The following is a 23,520-nucleotide window of genomic DNA, read 5'->3' on the forward strand; positions in this document are numbered from 1 at the left end:
GGGTGCACCTGCCACGGCCCAGCTCCCAAGGAGCCAAGGTCAAAAACAGGGGATGGTCTGCAAACACGGCTACAGTGTGCTTGCCCTGCTTGCTGGAGACTGGGGCTTGTTCCTGGGAGACCCAAGTTTGATGAGAATGTTACAAATTTTTCTTTTCTTTGGACGATAACATCAACGATATTTCAACTCTCAAGGAAAAAAAAATCTTCTTTTGGAGGGCACTATGAGGTCATCAACGAGAAGAAGACAGTCTTGGAAAGTTGGGGGCAGCTGAGCTGGGCACTGGGGAGAATTTCCCCACAGTAGTGAGCAATGCCTTCGAGCTGGTGGCATCCAGTGTGCCCCGATGATGGGGACAGTCCGGGAGCCCCTTCAACAGGGGGACATGGGTGGGTGTGGGGGGAGTGAAGGTGACCAGGAGAAAGCAGGTCACTGGGGGCCTGTGTGCCAGGTGGAGGGCTGACTCTAGCCTGGAGGGAGTGGACCCAAGGTTGCTGTCTCTCCTCCTCCAATCCATCATGTGAAAACGAGATGAGGGGGCTGGGAGCTTGGGAGGTCCTGGGGAGATTCAACGTCTCTGACTGCTGCATCGCTCCCTCTGGGGAGGGGAAACTACTCCCAGCTGTGACTACTCCCTGCCCCCCTGCCCTGTGCAGGTGGCCCCAAGCTGAGGGCTGTTGGCACTTGAAGGATGGTGAGGACATCCAGAGGCTGCAGACTAAGTCACGTGGCACATAGTTGGTGCTCATTAAACGCCAGCCCCCTCCTCCTTTCCCTTCCTCGGAGGGGTTTCCATTTGGGTGACAAGGTCTGAGCTTGATATATTAGGGAGAAACTGCTCCAAAATTTCTTCTCCGTATGGCTGCACTTTGGCCCAGGGTGAGTAAGACCACATCCAGGGGGGATGCACAGCACAAGAAGCCAGACCTGGGGCTCCTCGGAGGAGAAGAAGTACAGCTGGTGGCCCTGCCACCCTCCTGTCTGCATGCCCAGGCTTTCCGGGTGGTGTGTATTCTGTGCAGGAAGCAGAGGAATCCTGACAGACTGGCTAATCATAATGTGTCACTGGAAAAGGCTTTTCGAAGGTTTCACAACGTCCACTGCCTCAACTACCCACTCAGGCCCTAAATCCTGCACCTTTCAGAGGCATCTGGCTACTGGGGTCCTGCTCTGGGTCCCGAACACCACGCAGAGAGTGTCCATCAGGGCATCCTGAATTAACGCAAGCATCCCGTGGGCTTGGGCCAGGGTTCATGGGCACAAAAGGAGCTACTAGCCTGACGTCTGCTAGAGATTTCTGGTTTTGTTTTGGTGTCAAACATTTAAAACAGCACCTTTGGTGAGAAAGACTTTTTTTTTTTAATGTTGATTTTCATCTTGGAATGGCTTTGCAAAGGCTCAGTAAACCCTTACTTTGCACATGGAAGACATTTCCCTACCTCTCCTTTGATCCATCCACTCACTCAGCCAGTGCTTACCGAGTGAGAAATGTCTACACCGCGTATGAGCTAGGAGGGCAGTCTCAGGCAGGATTTGAGGACCAGGCTTCCATCCCCAGCTGGGTGGGCTTTGTGCCCAAAGACATCCGGGTTTGAATCCTACTTCCACCACTTACTGCTCCGTAAACTTGGGACACACGCATTCCCTCTCTGAGCTTTACGCCTTCTCTTAACGGAGAAAATCATTCTGACCTTGAAAAGTGGTTTGTGAGGTTGTTGGGCTGTACCCCTCGGGCAGGCAAGCCTTGTAGTTGCCCGGCCTCGAGACCAAAGAAAGAGCCCGGGACAGCGACAGAGACATCAATGGTTTCTTGGACAGGAGAATCTTATACAAAGGGTCCTGGAGCGACACCCCAGGACATGGCAGCGGTATTTGCTACTTGGCAGGAAGGAGGCTACCGTTTATAGGGGAGATTGATATCAGCTGGGCTCATCAATGACCGAGGACTAATTAAGCCCTGTGATCAAGAGGACTGGATAGTCATGTGACTGATGCAGGCTTGGTACAGAGAGCAAGAGAACAGCCATCTCGAGCGCGCTGAGTACACGGGTGCACTGAGGTGAGGTGTGTGAAGATGTTAGTGCCAGGAAAGCCCACAGTAAGGACCCAGATGCTGCTGCTGTTTCATTTTACAACTGCATGACCTTGACTGCTGTGCATCTGTTTCCTGAACTCTAGAGTGGCAACAGTAAGATCTATCTAACAACTTTTAACACAAGGATTAAAGAAGACATGTGGAAGAGGGATCTTGAATACTGATAATAATTGAAGTAGGGATAGATAATCAATAGATAACACCGTACCAGACATCTTACTACAGGAAAACAAAATGACAGGAGGCTGTGTCCTTTTTGGTTGCATCGGGGTAGAACTCTTGGTATTCTCCTGCCTCTAGGCAGTCCAAGGAAAACACCTGTGGCTATTCTATGCCAAGCACTATGCCGCAGTCCTTGGCAGTCGTTATGATCCCTGCTTTGCAGATGGTGAAACAGTGGCTCAGAGAGGTTACAGAGCTTGCCCAAGGTGACACAGCTAAGTTGAGATTTAGACCCAAATCCATCTGGTTCAAGAGACCTTGCCCTTGCCATTGTATAGCCCTGATGCCCCACGGGTGTTCATGTGCTTTCTGATGCTTAAAAAATTAATAATAATAATCCGGGCTTCCCTGGTGGCGCAGTGGTTGAGAGTCCGCCTGCCGATGCAGGGGACACGGGTTCGTGCTCTGGTCCGGGAGGATCCCACATGCCGCGGAGCGGCTGGGCCCGTGAGCCAAGGCCGCTGAGCCTGCGCGTCCGGAGCCTGTGCTCCGCAACGCGAGAGGCCGCAACAGTGAGAGGCCCGCGTACCGCAAAAAAAAAAAAAAAATCCACCCTCACTGGGACACCATTCCCGCAGAGGGCACGCAGCAGCCACTATGCATGGAGCAGTCTCCCATCTGGGACATCAGTCATGACTCAGGGTTCAAGCAGTGAGTCCCCTGTCCTTGTTAGGCCCATCCGCAACAATGGTCCCTCCCAAAGTCTTGAAAATTGGGCAGTCACCCTTCAGCTTCCTTCTCTGCTAGGGTGGTCAGAGGTAGCAAATAAAAATACAGAATGCCCTGTTCAGTTTGAATTTTAGATTGAGAGAAAAAGAAGAATTTGTAATATAAGCATGTCCCATGTCCGGGAACAACCTGCATCTGATTTTACCTGACAGCCTAATTCTGAGCTGACCCTGAGTTGAGCTGGGTTAAGGCAGAGTCGGGAGGGCATCGTGGAATCAGTCTCTGTGAATCTTTATCCAAGCCCACCAGGAATGTCACCTTTGCTACTAGCCTCGCTATCCCAGCTCCGAGGGCCAATATGAGGTTTTGCACCCGCTTCCCAGAAGAAAATGTAGGCAGATCAGGCCGTTAGAGAGAACTCAAGCTTTTCTCTGTGTCCCTTCCCTCTAAGAGGAATCATAACTTGCCAGACACTTGCAAGCACTTTTTCCCAAGAGCAGGGGCACAAGACAAACCGAACTGGAATTTACGCTCAGCCAGGTATTAAAAAGCCAGGTAGATGGAGCGTTACCAAGGAGAGGGTTGGGAAGGCCATTCCAGACAAAGGGAACAGTATGTGCAAAATCTCAGGCAGCGCCGTGCGCAGGAAAATGGAGAGATTAGCATGGGATGGAAGACTCCATCCTGACGTTGAGGGAAGTGGCCGGGGAAAGAGAGGCAAGCAGGTTCCAAACTGTAAGGAGCCTTCTATGTTGGGTTACTTATTCTGGGTTTTATCTCTAAGACAATGAGGAATCCTTGAGGGATTTTGACCAAGGGGGTCACCTGACTGATAATGATTTAATTTTGCTTTTATTTGATTACTAGGGAGGGTGAACTGTTTTTCCATGTGTCCTATTTGAATTTTTTTTTTGTTTTTTTTCATATTGACTTGTAATAACCTTAGACATGGAAGGATTTTAGTCCCTTGTTATTTTTTATAGTGTTCCTGATTTGTGTTTTTTTTTAATTTCATGATTTTTTTTTTTTTTTTTGGCCACACTGTGTGGCATGCGGGATCTTAGTTTCCCGACCAGGGATCAAACCCACGACTCCTGCAGTGGAAAGCACGGATTCTTAACCACTGGACCAGCAGGGAAGTCCCTAATTTTATGATTTTTAAAGTAAAAAATTAGTTTTGAATTTTATGTGATCATATTGTCATATTTTTATGTGCATATTCTCCCATTGTCATTTTCTTAAGAAAGTTATTTCCTATTCTGAGGGGAGAATAATACAGATGGATTATAATGTTAAATATGGAAAACAAACATATGTATGTATTCCCTTTCTAGCTTTTCTTTTTTAACTTCTTGCGTGTTGTTTGTTACATTGAACTCTATAATCCATATGGAATTTATTTCAAAGTATGGTGTGAGGTGATGATCTCTCTTTTTTTCTCAAATACCCAGTGTTCCCTGTGCCCTTTATTGATTAAATCCAAGTTTTGTGCGGCACTTCCTCATCACAGAGCAAGTCTCCTAGGCCCAGGAATTGGTTTCAGACAGTCTGTTCTTAATCCAATAAGCTCTGAACCCATCTCTGTTCAAATGCTACACCATTTTAGTAACTGGAACTTACGGATGCATTTTAACATCTGATGAGAATTCTCACTCAATAATTCTTCTGTTACAACATCTTCATTCTTCCAAATAAACTTAGAACCACTTTGTCGACTTCAAAGAAAAAGCCCACTGAGATTTTTTTTGACTAAATTAATTGGAAAGACTCCCCATCTTCACAGTTGTTCGGGCTTTCCATCCAGAAACACGGTGTGTCTCTCACATACCTTATTACTAACACTCAAAAAACCCCAGGAAGATGATAAAATTATTCTCATTTTACAAACGAGGAAACTAAGGCTCAAGAAGTTATCAGCCTGCCTAAAGTCACGCAGGAAACTATATTCAGTATCTTGTAATAACCTATAAAGAAAAAGAATCTGAAAAAAAAGTATATATATATAAACTTAATCACCTTGCTGTACACCAGAAATTAACACAACATTGTAAATTAACTAGATCTCAATTTTAAAAAAATTTAAGACATTTTGGGATGAATTACATTTAGCAAGAGTTTATTAAACACCTGCTATGTGCCAGATATTGGGGATGGAGATCAATAAGACATAATCCCGGCTTTGAAGGCACTCAGAGTCTTGAGGGAGGAAAGAAAAATGTATAAAGATAGCTACTGTACCGTGTAATGAATGATGTCAAATTAATAGTTTCTTGTAGTGTGTGCTTATCATGTGCCAGGCACTGTTCTAAGCTCTTTGCCTAAATCTTATCTTTTTAACGTCAAAAGGCACAGAGATGTTAAGGGACTTGCCCAAGCTGGTGTAGTCACCGAGAGGCAGAGCTGGGAATGAAGCCTGACTCCAGAGCCATTGCTTGGCCCCCTGGACCGGGCTGCCATAGGCATGAGCATGGCGAGCTCTGTGGGCCTCAGAAAGGGCACCTCATTCAGCCTGGGCCGGCTTCCTGGATGAGGCCCAGATGTCCTGAGTCTTGAAGGATGCTCAGGATGAGTAGGCAGCAAAGAGGGAGAGAATGGGCTTCCAGGCAAAGAGACTAGTACCTGAAAAGGTATGGGGGCCATAGGGACCAGGGTGCACTGTGGGGGATGCAGATGAAAATAATTATGATCATAATAGCTAACTTTTATTGAGCGCCTACTAGATGCCAGGTACTCTCCTGAACTCTTTACACATAGCAGCTGATTGAATCCTTGCAAAAACCCTATGAGATAGGGTTATTATCCCATTTTACAGATGGGGAATATAAGACACGGAAAGATTAAATAACTGGACCCTGACCACGTGGCTGAGAAGTAGCAGAGCTGAAAATGCAACTGGAGAAGGGAGCATGAGTCAGATTGTGAAAAGTCTCAAGACCCAAACAGTTGAGGCTTTAAAACTGGAGAGTCATTCAAAGATTTTGAGTAAGAATCACGGTCAAATTTGCCATGAACTGGGCAGAGAGATGATATTCACCCTCATCTCAGCCCTTAACCACTTCTATGATCTCACTTAAACACCACGGCCAACACACTGAGATTGGTACCTTTATTCCCATTTTATGGCTGAGAAAACTAAGGCTCTGAGGGCACAAGAGACTTTACCATCACTAGAGGGTGGTGGAGGCAGAATCCAAACTCCGGTGCGTCTGGCACCAAAGGCCAGCTCTCTCATCATCAGACAGTGGAGGGAAGGGCAGAGAAGTGGGGAGCAGGGGCCCTGTCTCCAGTGGATCACGGCTCTCACCAGTACGGGGGGTAGGGGGTGAAAGTTCCCTGGCGAGCGTGTAGGTCACCTCCTGACAATAATTAAAATGGAGAGTTACAAAGAGATAAAACTTTACAAAGCATTCTTGGCATTCTTGTCCATGGCTAGAACAATATTAACTTTCATTTGGGGGTGTTGATGGGCAATTCCGTCAGGGTTAGAGTAACCCCTTTCATTTTCCCTTTTGTACTGGAAAACCTCTACCTTCCGAGTCCAGACACCGTCGTTTGGATGACAGTAGGAGCCTACGTGCTGAAAAGCTGGCCCGGAACTGATGCTACCATGTGAGCATGGCCCATCTGGAACACATTTGAGCACCAAAGGGCTGTAATCATTTGTGATCCTGAGAACATGCACCAGAGACAGTTCACTGGGAACTTTAAAGAAAAACCAAAAAAGACAGAGTCAACTATGTAAACACGTAAAACTTCTACATGAGGGGTGGGGGTAGGGGCAGAAGTAACTGATATAAAAGGCAAAAGAGCAGCCTGGAAAAGAAAATCAACTCCAAGGAGAGAAGACACTAGTGTCTCCATTTTGCCAATAAGAAAACTGAGGCTCAGGAATGTTAAGCACTTACCCAGGATCAAGTGGTGGTTGAGTTGGAATTTGAATTCATGTCTGTTTGACTTCAGAGCATGAGATATTACTCCCAACACGACTCTGTAATTTAAATAACAAAGAAGAGACCTGAAAAGTTTTTCAAAATTGTAGTAAATACATTAGACAAAATCGATACCTATTTGGATATTAAAAGTGCATTTAAGTCGATCAGAGAAAAAATCCGGACCCTAATATGTAATTGAGCTAAGAAGAGCCGTAATGTGTGCAATTAAGGGACAAACATAAAAAGCTATTCGAGCTTTGAGAACACTCAAAGAAATGCAAATGAAAACAACACGAATCTGCTATTTAATATCAAATAAATTTAGTGGAAAATAATGATAACATCTCATGCTGGTAAAGACGAGGGAGAAATTGAAACACACCAGCAGAGCTGTTGGGCAGGTTTAATTGGTTCAGCCTTGTTGAAAAATAATTTGGCAAGGTATTTCGAACATACACATTTTCATATGATTTTTTTTATTGAAGTGTAGTTGATTTACAATGTTGTGTTGGTTTCTGGTGTACAACAAAGTGATTCATTTTCATGTATATATATATATATATATATATATATACTTTTTCAGATTTTTTTCCATTATAGGTTATTACAAGATGTTGAATACAGTTCCCTGTGCTATACAGTAGGTCCTTGCTGTTTATCTATTTTATATATTGCAGTGTGTATCTGTTAAAAGCAAGCTCCTAATTTTCATATGATTGGACGGAGTAATGCCAGGCTTAGAAATTTACCTAAGTAAATAATCCAAAAGGAAGACCAGCCTATATTGAAGCCTTATTTACACCAATGAAAAAAATCAGAAACCATCAAAATGCTCAACAATGGAGTAACTGTCGTATTAGTTTGGGGGCATCCACTCAAAAGACTTTGACACAGTCTTTTCCTATTATGAACACGAAGTAGCATCGTGGAAAATGCTTTTGCTAGAATATCAAGAGAAAAGAGAAGTTTACAGAATTGCATCTAACCTGTAATTGAGATGATAAATAATTTGTCTGTGAATGAACAGAGACAGGAAAGGAATATGGGCAAGAATTGTTTGAGTGGTGGGACTGTGACCCATTTTCGACGTTTTGATTCCATCGTACTGTGGATGCAATATCTGTGCAAGAAAAAAAAGTCACCCTCATAAAAATGATAGCCCTGTGATTGTATTGGGCCAAATTCCTAGACTGCTAAAAATATGTTCAGAACTTCTGGAAAACTACATTAACTCTTTAAATGATCACTGTGGGACCATTGAATGTTATAATAATAATAATAGTAGTATAAAAGAGGCCAGTAAGTCAATGTGCCTTCCAAATTTACCAAGTTAACTGCCAAGACATAACTTAAGCATTAAGACAATCTAGTCCAACAATCCCAAATATAGAAGAGTTAAGGAATCACGCGACGTCTCCAGCCGAGTATAGACAACCGCAGACCACCACTGACAGGTCAGTCTTCCTGCATTCATAATTCTCACCATATTTCCCACAGCTAAACTTGCTCTCTGCCTGAGTTCCCCCACCACTGCCACGCCCACCTTCTCACTTTTACAAGCTTAAGTTTCTAAGCTAAGCGAAAAATCCTAGTTAGATGCCATTTCACTATACTGTTCTCACATTGCCTCACTCTAGTTGAACTTGTCTGCTTTGGGGGGAACACTGAAAGCTTTGAGGAAAGAGCTGTGTCCCTAATCTGTGATGAGCCTGCACAGCTTCTGGAACACTTATTACATGCATTAGTGTTCTGTGGTCTCTGTCCCAAATTACCACAGAGTTGGTGGCTTAAAACAACAGAATGGATTCTCTCACAGTTCTGGAGGCCAGAAGTTGAAAATCAGTTTCACCAGGCTGACATCAAGGAGTGGGCCAGGCCATGCTTCCTCCCAGCTCCTTGTGGCAGCTGGCACACCTTGGCTTGTGGCCACATCCCTCCCGGCTCTGTCTGCAGGGTCACAGCACCTCCTCCTCTTTCTGTGACAAATCTCCCTCTGCCTCCGTCTTATAAGGACATGTCTGATAGCATTTAGGACCCACCCAGATAATCCATGATAACCTCTCCTTAAGATCTGTAATATAATCACATCTGCAAAGTCCCTTTGGTCATAGCAAGCAGTCCTGGCATTGTCTGTGTAGCATAACTTTCTGTTGTTAGTAAAAACCAAATTGGCGACTTGAAATTAAATCATGCCAAGGTTTTGATACACTCATCTTAAGATGTGAACGAAACACTTCAAAACAGTGATATGAAGTGTCCAGATTCTCAGATGTTTATTGCATGAGTTTTGTTTAGTTTGTGTATTTCTTTTTTCCCCTGAGTATCTGGCATGTTGTCATCCTCAAACATATGGTTACCTTTGTTGTATTGGCATAATCAATGACTTGTACATTCAGTGGTAGCATTTGGGCAAGTTTTATCAGCAAGCAACATTTTCAGTTAATAAATAAGGTTTTAAACATCACGTAAGGTTAATAATACTGTATTGTATATTTGAAAGTTGCTAGGGGAACACAAGAGAAAAAAATCTGTGTGGGGCGTTGGATGTTAACTATTAACTAGACTTACTGTGGTGATCATTTGGCAATAGATACGTGTTTGAATCATTATGTTATATGCCTGAAATTAATATAATGTTACATGTCAATTATATCTCAATTTTAAAAATCAGGTAAGAATGGATTGAAGCTTACTAAATGTAAAGATTGGAACTCCAGTCACTGCAGCTTTAATAATTGCTTATTGTATTATTTTAGATGCTAACATTGCATGTGCTATGCATATTTTGATTTTATTAAAGGAAAAATTTGAATGGCAAAATAAAATAAAATAAACCCTATAACCTGTCACATTCATAGGTTCCAGGTATGAGGACATGGATATCCTTTGGGGGTGAGGGGCATTGTTCTGTCCACCACACTACATACCTTGGAAACAGAGGACAAAATTGGCCATTTCTCCCCTAGAAACTGGGTCAGGACCAGAATCTCCCTTGTGCCCAGGAAGTCTCTAGGAACACAAGTTCACTCCCTCACCCACCCCTTCTCTCATCAATCATCTGCTCGGCGTTTGCTTGACCAGGCTCAGTGCTGGGCACCAGGGATGTAAACATGAATAAGACCCAGGTCTTGCCCTTGAATTGCTCAGGAACGAGCAGGTGGTGATACTCAGGCAAACCACTGTAATTGCAACCTTCCCTGTGCCAAAGTAAAGGTTTGTGAGCAAAGCACTGTGATCCTTCAGAAAGGGTTATTTTAAAGACAGTTCAGAGACAATGAAAAGTAACTTGGGTCTTAATTGATAAGCAGAAGCCAGGCTGGCAGAGGAGGAGAAGGGGACATTTCCGTGTGGCCTGGAAGCGCACATAGACGTGAGACGATGGAGGCAAGTCTGGCTCAGTCGAGGCCTGGGGGGGGATGCACGTAGGAGTAGGAGGCCAGGCCAGACCTGGATACAGAGCTCGGCCTTCATGGCGAGAGCTGTGCAGAGCCGTGAGTGCTCTAAGCAAACAGTGTCCACACGGTTGCGTCTAAATAGTTAATTCACCCTCCGCCCCAGATATGCGGTTCACAGGAATCACCCTGACAAAACTACACACGCATAGAGCTATGTATTTAAGGATCTTGACTGGAGTGTCGCTAAATCGCTAAACCTTATAAACGACCTGAATATCCTCAGCGTCTTTGGTTCAATAAATCACAGTTTGCCCATATTATAGGGTAGTAGACAGCTCACAAAAAGAATGAAACGGAGCCCTGAGCTCCCCAAGGGATGTTGTTCAGGGGAAACGGCAAGCTATGGAACAAAATACATGGTGGGATCTCACTTAGATTTCTAGAACCCCCAAACTATGTGAGTTTGTATGCAAATGCAGACAGAGAGGAAAAAGTCAGTAAGAATACAGAAAAATGAATGGCAGCGGATCTAGGAGAAAGGATCCAGATAAAGGAATTGAAAGGAATGATCGCTTTTGACCCTGTTTACAATTGTATTTTTTGACATTTTCCTAGGAGAAGCCTATAGCCGCCCTACCTTACATATAGAATCGAGAAAAACCAAAAAAAAGAGAAGCTTCTGGCTTAAAATAGATTGGATAAAAGCAAAGGGCAATGAGTTAGCACAGTTCTCAGAAGCCCATTAGGCATGGCGCATGGGGCGTGTGTGGAAGGTAGACAGTCTGACGTGGCCCAGACCAGAGGCAGGGAGGCCAGGCAGGGCCCCCAGCAGCCCAGAGGAAGGAGGGAGGACAGGTTAGAAAAGTCTAGAGGAGAAGAGAAGACAAGAAGCAAATCAACACGTGGCCCAGTTCACTGGAGTGTCGCTAAATCACTAAGACTTATATACAACCTGAATCTCCTCAGCGTCTTTGGAATGTGAGGCGCAGCAGACTAAACTGACTCCAGGGTTTATAAATCTCACGCAGTGGAGTGGATGGATGGTGAGGCCATTCGCTGAGAGACAAGGTCAGGGAGGATGAGTGATGTTTCAAGCGAGAGGAGTGAATGGGCTCTGCTCTCTGGCGATCTCGGAAAATGCCTCTCTTCTTCCTGAGTTGCCCATCTATCTGACACATACTCCTTCATCTACAGAAGAAAGGAGCAGCTGGTCCTTGTGGGCCATGGGAGAGGATTCCAAGGAGATCAGGGGTCTCTGGGGTGCCAGGGCAGACCCTCTGGCCTAGGAGTCTCGACAGTGTCCCTTCGGAGGAGCTGTCCTCTCCAAGTAGTTTTACAAGCTGCCAACAGGTGACAGTCACCTGACCCCTTCCCCTGGGTCACCCTCAGGCTGCCTCCCTGTAATTGACTCTGGTTACTTCCTAGCGCGGTGATGCCCGAGGCAAGATGGTACCTTCAATCCAAGGTCACCCTTCCCCATTGCCAGCATGGCCACAACTCAGCTCCAAATAAACTTCACAGCTTCCTGCCTGGGCCACATAGACCTCTGACTTTAGGGACAAACTTTCTTCAGCAAGACTTCAAGTGACAGGGCAGCTCCCTGCTCTTCGGCTGGCCTCTTATGCAGGAGGCTACACAGGGACCTCCATGCAAGGGGCAATGGAGAGCAGAAGGTGGCTGATGGCTTTGCTCTTCTAAATAAGGTTTCTAGTGTTCCACCCCCCTTTAGTAACAGAGGACATGCATGTCATTCCTGGCAGAAATAATGATAGCCACGTTCCAAATGTAGCGAGCCATTTATTGGTGCCTCTGCTGTTTCTCAGACACAGCCCAGCCCAGGACAATAAATATCATTTGAAGTGAATAACCCATATTACTAAAGTTGTCGTGTGTATGTTAACGTGATGAAACTAACTGGCCCTGTGTCCTTTGGGTTCCCAGTCACATCATTGATCAATTCTAATACCTAGGCCACAACCAAAGCTTTCTCTTGCCTGAAAATCCCACAGGCTAGTTGTGTTTTTGTGAAGCTGATGTGAAAGAGAAAAGGAAACCAGCATTTTGGCAACCGCCAGCCCCAGTGAGTTGTACGAGTTGCTTTTGATATGTTTTTTCTCATGTAATCAACACCTCAGGCTGGCAGTGGGGGTCTTCCTTGCTGCAACGCCTGGACGAGGAAACTGAGCCTCTGAGGCGGTGAAGTGACTTAACTAAATCACGTGGCAAGTGGTGGCACTAAAATTGCAAGCCAGTCCAATCTGACTCCCTCCTTCCACCCTACTAGTTGGGGTGGCAGGGAGAAGGAATGTAGTATGTGTACATGTGTACGTGTGAGTGTGTTTGAGTGTATGTGTATGTGTGTTTATGCGGGCTTCCCAAATGAGCTATTTCCCACTGGCTCACTGTCGATGTGGCTTCTGAAGCCAGAGGGACCTGAACATCATTACTCTCCCCTCCACTACTCTATGGGTTCATTGTGATAAAGGCTTCGTTTGTTAAATTTGCTGGAATTCAGACCTGTACTTGGTCCTCTCATTCTATGATTTGGACTAAGGGGCCTGGGGCTACGAAGGACACTCAGTCCCCCAAATACCCCCAGCCAGACTATATTCTGCCCCATCTGAGGCCAAGGCTGCTAGTAGCCCTGCAGTGTTTGTTCTTCCCTTCTCCTTTGGTACCAGAAGCTCTGATTGTAGCTGGGCACAAGGAATAAAGATAGTTCTCATACACCCTGACAGCTGAGTGTGACCGTGTCACTAAGTTCTGGCTAATGGCACAAAAAGAGAAGTGTTCTTCCCTTTATTCTACTTATTTATTTTTTCTTTCCTACTGGATGGAATGCAGATGCGATGGCAGTCACTCTGGAAGCCATCTTGGGCCATGAGATGGAAGCCACATGGTAAGGATGACAAAGAAGGCAGAGAGCAAGGGCTTGAGTCCCTGATAATCGTGGAGTTGTCCAACCATTCTGGACCATCTGCCTACCTCTGGACTTCCCTTGTGCAAGAGAAATAAACTTCTAGCTTTTTAAAGTACTATGATTGGGGTTTTCTTCATCTGTAGGTGATAATTGATAAACTGATAAATGATCTTGTGTCAAGAGCTCCTGGAGGGCAGGGTCCTGTTATTTAGCACCTTCTACCCCCAGATTCTAGCCCAGTGACTGCCCTGCAATTGGTGCTCAAACAGGGATAGAAATACAGAGCCAGAGGGGTCCTCGGGAAGCACCCTCATCAAATACCCCTAGTGCCCATCTCCTTTCATTCCTCACCCATCTCCTTGCCTCCATCTCTCCCCAGAGAGATCTCTGAAGGGTCTTGTCAACTCCCAGATCTGGACCAGCTCCTCCTCTCCTTACAAATCCATTCAAAACTCCCCCACTCCACAACCCAGCACACACAAGCTGCCTAAGGGCCAGGCTAGAGAAAGAAAAGTTTTGGCTTTCACAGCTCTTTGAAATTTAAAATAGTTTCCAACCTTTGAAGATCTGGAGATTTCCCTTATGACTGCAGATTCCTTGATTCTCTTGAAAAATCAGAAGATGGGATAAGTTAGGGCCTGTATTCCTACGCTAGCGCCGAGTCATGTGTCTGCTGGTGAAGCTGGGGCCCATGCTCCTTAATTTCGGTGGGCTTCACCTGCTCACCTCACTTACTCCATTACCTGCTCAGCCCCACAGGGCATTTCAGTGTGCCCTCTCTCCTGGCACTAGTGACAGCCATCATAGCAAAATATCTTGCTGGTGGTGGGTGCAGGTTCAAGGATCCTTTACTTTCAATAATGGCATTTAAGTTGCACCCGAAGGAGCCATGGAATTTTCCAGGTGGAGACAGAGGGAGACACAGCTACATGAGCAAAGGCATGGAGATGTGAAAGGACATGGCCTTTTCTAGGAATAGAAAGAAGTCACCAGCCCCACTTACCCGGAGTCAGCGGCACACCACTGGTGGGTGAGACATTACTCTCTGGTTCATAATACTCCATCCTGCCTCTCTACTCATGTATGTTACCTGCATAGAATTGACTACAAAGTCAACTCAAAATTCCTGGGGTCGGCAGATGTATTGGTCAGGATGGGCACCATCCTGCTGTGATAACAAACAATCCCCAAATCTCAGTGAACCCAACAGGCTTATTCTTGTCCATGCTACTGGTCCATTGTACGTTGATGGTGGGGGAGGAGGACTCTTCTCATCAGAGTCATTTAAGGGCCCAGACTGACAAAGCTCGTCTCCTCATGTGCCCACATCACACCAAGGCAGGAAAAGGGGATGCAGCGAATGTAGCGAATTGAGGACTGACTCAAAACTTTCACTTGGGAGAAACATGCGTTGCTTCTACTGACATTTCATTGGTCAAAGAGAGTCCTATGACCACTTGTATGTCAAAGGGGGCAGAGAAGAAGGCTCCTCCCAGGATCATGGAGTGGGGAGGAGGGCCCCAGTATTTATGGAAATCCCTAATGACAACCCTAGCACATAGACCCTTGGTCATCTGACCCTGCCCTTTTCCCCAGCCTCAATGTCCATCTTCTCTACCTTTCTCCAGGCTCAGCCATACCGAAATACTCGAAGGCTTTTTGTTTTTTTTTTTTAAGGGAACTTTATTTTTATTTATTTATTTATTTGTTTGTTTGCTTATTTATGGCTGCGTTGGGTCTTTGTTGCTGTGCATGTGCTTTCTCTAGTTGCGGCGAGCCAGGGCTACTCTTCATTGCGGTGCGCGAGCTTCTCATTGCGGTGGATTCTCTTGTTGCAGAGCATGGGCCTTAGGTACATGGGCTTCAGTTGTTGTGACATGAGGCCTCAGTAGCTGTGGCTCGCAGGCTCTAGAGCGCACGCTCAGTAGTTGTGGCGCACAGGTCTAGTTGCTCCGCGGCATGTGGGATCCTCCTGGACCAGGGCTCAAACCCGTGTCCGCTGCATCGGCAGGCAGATTCTTAACCACTGCGCCACCAGGGAAGCCCCTACTCAAAGTTTTAAATATTTCCCATATGTGTTAACTTTCATGTCTTTCTCATATGCTATTCTGTCTGCTTGGGGGTTGTCCCCCAATTCTCCAGGGAAACTCTTTAGATCTCTCAAGACTCCACTCAAGGAGGTCCTAATCTGAGAAGCCTGACATGGCTCCCCAAACCCACCAAGTACCTGAGTCAGGTTCTGGACTCCCATAGCACCAGCCATACCATTCACATTGTTGAATTTATCTCCTGCCCTGTAACCAACCTTATACACCTGTCTCCCCTCTCTGAGCATGACCTGGAACCTAGCTCGAGGAGATTACATTTTAAATAAATGATGGAAGCAGCACAGTGGCCACAGCAGAAAGAGGGCTAAGTGGCCACTGGCAAACTGGAGAGAGCGTGTCCCGTACAGTGGGGAAGCAGTCACCCAGTTTCAGCTGATTGCTGTCATGAGGGCATGGGCCTCAGCGTGGCTGCAACTTGCAATTTTTCAAGAGAAACCAGACATCTGTATTTTCATGTAGAAACTCCTAATTTCTTAACGTCTGGATTTGGCCCCAGGGAACATGCTTTGGAAGGTTCTGCTACTACAAGAGCTCCCAGTGTGGGCTTTGGGGGAGGGGCAGGCGGTTTGAATATTAATCCTGACTCTGCTACTAACTGGTTGTGCAACTTTGGGCTAGTTGGGTAACCCCTCTGAGACTCAGTTTTCTCTTCTGTAAACTGACAATAATAGTAGTCCTTCACCGTATTGTCATGAGGATCAAATGATGACGGACTCAGAACTGAGGCATTTAGCACAGTGCTACGTGCATAATAAGTACTCATTAAATGCTGGTTATTAATATCATTAGATAATCACACATATAACTGTATACTTACAACTGTGATAAGTGCCAGGGGAAGGGAGGGGGTACAGAGAGCTCTGAGAATAGTTAATAGGGGACCTGATCTAATGGAGAGGGTCAGGAGGGATTGTCTGGAAAAGCCACATTGGAGGTGAGGACACGTTAGAACAGCAAACAGTCTGGGGGACTTGGTTCCAGGTAGAATCTATAGCAAGTAGGAAAGCCCTAAAGTGGGAAGGAATCAAAGTCAAGAAGGGAAACGTAATGGGTTCCATAATTCTCAATCTCTGATTATAGGGATGCTAACATTTAAGGGACACGTTTTCTACTTGTGAAATTCTTCAAGAAATTTATTTATATTCAGAGCTAACTTTCTGGCAGGCACTGTGACTAGACCCTGTTGAACTTTCTATGTAGATACTGATTAACCCAAGGCCGAATATCTTCATTTCTTCATTTAGAAAACATTTATTTTTGCTACACGCCCAATGCCACCCTGAGTGCTAAACAGATACCACGAAGAACCAGACGGTCAATAGCAACTTGACATTAAATGGTATAATGTCCAGACTGAGGGCGAAGAAGAGATGATTAAAAAAAAAAACACCTGGGCTTCCCTGGTGGTGCAGTGGTTGAGGGTCCGCCTGCTGATGCAGGGGACAAGGGTTCGTGCCCCGGCCCGGGAAGATCCCACATGCCGTGGAGCGGCTGGGCCCGTGAGCCATGGCCGCTGAGCCTGCGCGTCCGGAGCCTGTGCTCCGCAACGGGAGAGGCCACAACAGTGAAGGGTCCGCGTACCGCAAAAACAAACAAACAAACAAAAAAAACGCCTCAGGAAATGCAGTTCTTCTGGGGCTAAGCTGAGCCGGGCCCAGTTCTTAACCTTCCAATGGCCTCACTGGGTCCAAGCAAAGCCGGAAGAAGGTCCAGAGGGAGGACCCAGGCTCTGACTGACATTTGCCTCCGTGCACTGCTTTTGCCTCAGGCAGACTTTTCAGAGAATCTTCACGGCAGGTGGTCTGAGATTGCCTTTCGGGACCCATGGCTGGAGTCGGGGAATCCTGAGCTGCTGCCCCAAGGGGATACAGAGGATTTAATAACAGGGAGGGTGGGCAGAAAGTTGTCCTTGCTGAGGACCTAGGAGGCCACTTAGGCGCTCATCAGATACAGGGCCTGGACCATCATGTGGAACCCTCATACCACTGTAAAAGTGACTCTTAGACGTCTATGATATGAGCGTTCTTTGTGAATTTTTAGATTTCCTTATTTTAACTATGCAATTATATATGTTCCTTATAGAAAAAGTAGAAAATACAGGTTAAACTAAAAAAGAAATAGAGAGAAAAAGAGAGAGGGAAGGAGGAATGGGGGAGGAAGGAAAGAAGGAAAGAGGGAGAGGAAGGAAGGAAGGAAAGGAGGAAGGGAGGGAGGGAGGGAGGAGGGAGGGAGGAAGAAGGAAGGAAGGAGAGAGAGAGAAAGAAAAGAAAGAAAGAAAGGGAAATAAAGAAAGAGGGAGGAAGGAAGGAAGGAAGGAGGAAAGAAAGAAAGAAAAACAAAGAAGGAAAAAATGGAGAAAAAGAGGGAGGGGGGAGGGAGGAAGAAGTCTTTTAAATTCCCCAGCCCAGCAATAACACGGGCGGGTTCAACTCTAAGCTTTTTCTAAATGTATCTGCGTACTGACCACTGGGTAGCCTGCTGTTTCCCTCAACAATTGTCCTCTGTAAGGCTCTCTGCGTAAACCAATATGTATGTACATATCGTGTGTGTTGGCAGTAAAGTGTTCCATGTTAAGAATACACCAAAATTTGTATTTAACCGATCCTTGACTTTGAGTTTTTAGGTTCTTTCCAAGATTTCCCTATAATAAAGAATGTCTATTTGGGGAGGTGTGCATGAGAACAAAGTTGAGGCCAAGTTAGGACTTTGGGTCTTGTTAACAAATGAAATGTTTGTTGTCCCATTTCATTCAAAAGGACACCTTCTCAGCAGGGTGGATATTGCCCCCAAGGATGTGAATAGTGGTTCCTGGTGTCGAGAGAGTGAAAAAAATCTTACTCTTTTAATGTATAAACATACATACAATCCATAAAATAGATATACAGTGATATTAAAATATCACGAGGAGGGAGTAGATTGGAGAGTAGAAAAAAATATCTAAAAATCTCCTTAGGGGGACAATAATGAATATTAAAAGTCGAGAAATACTGTGCAATGGGGGTGCTAAAGTTCACTCAGGCCACACCTATTCTACTTCTGAGTAGCTGTATTATTTCCTACTGATCAATGATTTCTAGCCTCCAAACACCAGTCCAGGAGAGGTGAATTCTTGACTAAGGTATGCAATGCGTAACTTTTCTCATCATTTGATGATGAAGGATTAAGCTAGTCTACGTGAGACAACACTCAGAAGTCATAAAAGGTGTAATCCCTTCCCTCAACGCGTCCACACTCTGTGGGCCACCTCTGTTTTATCTCCCTCCCATGCTCCAGAAACAGCCCTTCCCCTGGAGCGCACTGCGTTATTTGAAGGAGGTCCGACACACTCCGGATGGGACAGGCGCGCTCCTTTTCATTTGAAACTACTCTATAAGCAAGCAATTGAGGTGGTGAATTTACACTCATAATATCCTCATTAGCTCCTTTGAGTTATGATCATGTTTTCCTATTTGGGTGTCTTTTCCACAGATGATAGAAGTCTTAATATGCCGATAAAATACATCTGAAACGACTTTCAGAGAGATAACCTCAAAGCCCTTTATAAACATTAACTCATTAATCCTCCTCTTTCCGGTAGAGATGGGCAGCTGCCACGTCTTATTATCCCATTACACATGAGAGAAACTGAGACAGGGAGATTAAACGCTTCCCTACAGACCTGCAGAAGGAACTGGCAAGAACAAAGCTTTGCCCTGACTTTGTCGAGTTCACTAACCCTGCTAGGAAAGGGGAAGAAAAGCAGGTGTGCGAGTCACCTACTATGTGCCAGGCACTGGCTTGCATTCGCCAAGATTTTTTTTTTTTTTTTTTTTTTTGCGGTACGCGGGCCTCTCACTGCTGTGGCCTCTCCTGTTGCGGAGCACAGGCTCCGGACACGCAGGCTCAGCAGCCATGGCTCACAGGCCCAGCCGCTCCGCGGCATGTGGGATCTTCCCGGACCGGGGCACGAACCCGCGTCCCCTGCATTGGCAGGCGGACTCTCAACCACTGCACCACCAGGGACGCCCATTCGTCAACATTTTATCCTTTTCACATCCCTTCTTAGGTTTCCGAACCCCCGACAGCTGGGCTAAGTGATTTGCCCAAAGTGTTCCACCTAGTGAGAAGCAAAGGCAGGATTCAACTCCAGGTATGTCCATGTAGTGCTGGACCGCTGTCTCAAGCTGGTGTTTAAAACCTCAGAGGAGCTAACTCTGTTTCACAAAGAGATGACAGTTACTCCAATGTGTTTCACATCGAGAATCTCGCTAGGGAAGGTAGACAAGATGTCAAGTTGGCAGGGAGGTGGCTAGACCTTGGCTCCTAGAAACAAGTGAAATGTTTGCCATTGTTTTTTAGTGAGCTTCAAGGAAGATCGGCATGAAATTTCTACCCCCAAGATACCATTTCTTCTTCTCACGCTGGGGGGATGTCAGCCGCCTGAGTGGAACTCCTATTACAATCATTATTATTACTGTTATGAGGATGGTGATGACACTTCTGCATGAATAGCATTGCACCATCCCTCCCTGTACATAACTTTTTCACCTTCTGATGGGGAAATGAGAGGGGGAAGAAAAACAAAGGAAAAACAAAAAAACTTTACCAATTGCCAAGCTCCTGGGTTAGTTAGAGCGGCTTCTAGCAGGAAGCCCTATGTAAACTGATCATCTCCAGTTACTTTGGTATTCATATATAGAATTTTTCAATTATGTATGACTAATTTTGCACAAAGTCATTATTTGAAGCAATTTGTCTCCATGTGAGAGGCAAGACCTTCCCCTCCCTGAAAGGTGGGTGGGGAAAATGTCATAATCGACCTGGCTTCAGCTTGAGTTATTAAGTGGTCAGAGGAGTTCAAAAGAGAAAAATAATGAAGCAGGTAAGTCATCTCATGTAAAAATTCCTCCTCTGTATTATCAAAATACAAATTAATTACAGATAAGATCAAACGAGTTCTCTTTAATGTATGGTTTTCCCAGAGAAGGTAATGAAAATCAAGCCTCGCCTGTGGGAAAGGAGGTAAGGGATATACAGAGGGATCTTTTATGAATGTTGGCAGCGTTTCTTTGGAGACACGGTGCCTGTGAAGGCTTCAGAAGGGGTCTCTGGAGAATTCCGGGACATGCAAATAAAACCTGCTTTATTGCACTAGGTGATCTCATCACCATAGGGTCACTCTAAAGGCAATGGTAAAACCACCCTGTACAATTACCCCACCAGCCTCTGCAGTCAACAGGTTGAGAAGCTGGCAGCCAACAGTCTTGCCAGTAGAGCTTGGCCAAGACCAAGGCTTTGTGGTCATGGCCTTCACAGGCTTTCATTCTTGATCTTCCAAGCAAGGACCACAGCTGAAGTAAGCCCATGATTCACCTTCCTTGGAGTGGGGGTGGGAGGACAAAAAAGGAGAACAGGAGACATTTACTCTCCACCTTCCCCGCCCCCAGCCCCCTCCCAGTAGTATGTAATGCTAATCTTCACACGACAGCAAACATTTTCAAAATAATAGTCCTGTATACTTAAGGTTAATCAGAAGGGGCGCCATCCAACTTGCAAAGGTAGCAATTTTCCTTCATTAAAGCCAAATCAAGAAAGAGAACTTTGGGATTCCTTAGGGCTAATTACAAGGTGTTAATGATAACAATATAATGACAGCAATTTTCCAGGTTTGCTCAAACCCATAATCTGCTTGAGTGCCTTATAGGATTGTCTGTGAGTTTATATAAAGCCAAGTGTTAGTCCAGAAACGTTTTCAGTAATTTCATTTTTACATCATGTCTCTCCTGAGTGCTTACCATGATGTGGTAATTGTTGCTGAAAAAGGTTCTCTTTGGGCAAAGAACAAGTCTTGACTTGACACCTCACAGGACCCTTGTTTTGTTTCTCTTGAAGTGCATCCTGGGAAGGAGTGATGGGTTAGCAGGAAAGAACCCAGTAACGTCTGAATGCTCTGAAACCCTAGGAAGCGTGGATCTTGACCATGTCTGTCGTGGTCACCCAGGGTGCTCTCCTCATTATGACCCAGTGGACGAAGAAAAGAGCCAACAATATATTTGGAAATGAACAAGCAGGAGAGATTTGGGGCAGCCACGTGTGGGCAGGCATGGGACACGCCACCATGTCTCAATGCAGTGGCATTTGCTCAAAGCCCATCCGCAGTTGGTAGGGATCAGCTGTTCCAAAAAGGATAATAAATGCTCCACTCTGTTCAACGTGACCACTGGGTTCATTAACCCACATTCTCTTTATTCACTAGATGCATGAGAGCTTTCTTCTCAGGATTTTGACTTCATAGACGTGGGATCATTCATCTTAAAACTCAAAAAGCCAGAAAGATAAGTTGGTGAGGACTGCTTTACTTTTTCCTTCTGTCCATTTATTTGCCTCCTCTCAGTACCAATGGAATGACCGCATCCTCATTTAGAAGAGAAAGGCTTTTCAAAGGCCAAGAGACTGTGCATCTCACTCATTCTGTTTCTCTCTTTAGACTGCCCAGGGAGGAATTCTTCTAAATTTTGGACAGGAAAGAACTAAAGTGTCCACTATTGCCAAGTTGAGGTCTGGAACCAGTTTTTTTCTTTTTTTTTACAACCAATTTCTAAATCTGATCATAAAAGTTGCTGATGGAAAAGCTGAAACAATACAAACTCTTGTGTGGTTTTTATTGACTGGTTAAGGATGCCCAGGGGACACATCAAACCAAAGAAATGATAATTTGCCCTAATTGGGTTAGAACCACAGATAAACAGGCACCATCTGGAGTTCTGTTCGTTTTGGAGTTTATGAGCAGGGACAGTAGGATTGACTGTCCCTATTTTAGAGGAGATTTTCTTCCTTCTTGGTCCTCCAAAGTGGAGATGAGAAATGAAGTGGGGCAGATAGGATGCAGGGAATAAAGCAGATGCTTGAGTTTCAATATCCTCCTCTAAAAATGGAGACTAATAGTTTGCTAGTGGATTCTCCTGCAATTCGATGAGATCATCTCCGTAAATGTATACACTTTGAGTCATGAACACCCAACAGCTTTAAAGATCAGAGACATCTTCTTGTCTCCCTTGGTCAGGCTGAGCTATGGAAGCTCAGAGAGCTACAGCTCAGAGACAGGACCAGACTTACTCCAGATCAGAGTTTAAATGAAAGAGGAAAAGGGGCAGATTTTTTTTCTCCCAGTCTAGAACACCATTAGTTTGTCTAAAAAGCCTCTCAGGGAAACACACAAGCTTGGGAGGCAGCAGAGATGAAGGGTAAGCAATCCATTGCCTGTGGCAGCCTCAGAGAATTTAATACACAGGTCTTCAGAAAAGGAGATGTCCAAACTTGGCAGACAGCCTTAGTTACTTTCTAACAGCCATTCCCGGTTAACAGAGCCCTCATTTTGTTTGAGTAGTAATATGTCCATCCCCAGGGAATGAATCATGAATGGTCTAAGCCCCGGGTCAGCCAACTACTGACCACAGGGCAAATTCAGTCCGCTGCCTGTTTTTGTACATCCTGTGAACTAAAAATGTTTTTCATGTTTTGACATGGTTGAAAAAAAAATCAAAAGAAGAAGAATTGTGAAAATTATACAAAAATTCAAATTGCAAAGTCCACAAAGATCTATTGATAGAGTGACCAACTGTCGTGGTTGGTCAGAGAATGGGTTCCCTAAACTCTGGATTTGGTGCTGAAAACAGGAAAGCTTCCAGCAAATCAACATGAGCTGGTCACTGTGATAGCCACCCCTGTGGTTGTCAGGGAAAATACGGGATGTTCAGTTTAATTTGAATTTTAGATAAAAAAAATAAATACTTTTTTTAGTATAAGTATATCCCAAAATTGCATGGGACATACTTACACTAAAAAATCATTTGTTGTTGGTATGGAGCATAAATTTTATTGAGCAGCTTGTATTTTTGTCTGCTAATTCTGACCACCTTAGCCACACGTATTGTCTATGGCTGCTTTCTTGCTACTACAGCAGAGTGAATAGTTGCAACTTAGACGATATGGCGCACAAAGGCTAAAACACTATCTGGCCCTAAAGGCCTTTCTAAAGAAAAAAGGCTTGTGGACCCCTTGGTCTAAGCCAATCATGGTAACTTAATTCCTTTTTGCAAGTAGTCACTTCGCAGTGTGACCATGGGACCAATGAAACAAACGAAGACGTCTGCTGGGTACTTTCGGGAAAAATTTCACCCCTGACAACAGGTAAATGCAA

This window comes from Monodon monoceros, unplaced genomic scaffold (assembly GCF_005190385.1).
Source record: "Monodon monoceros isolate NGI ecotype Baffin Bay Population unplaced genomic scaffold, NGI_Narwhal_1 Super_Scaffold_12, whole genome shotgun sequence".
NCBI classification, from domain to species: Eukaryota; Metazoa; Chordata; class Mammalia; order Artiodactyla; family Monodontidae; genus Monodon; species Monodon monoceros.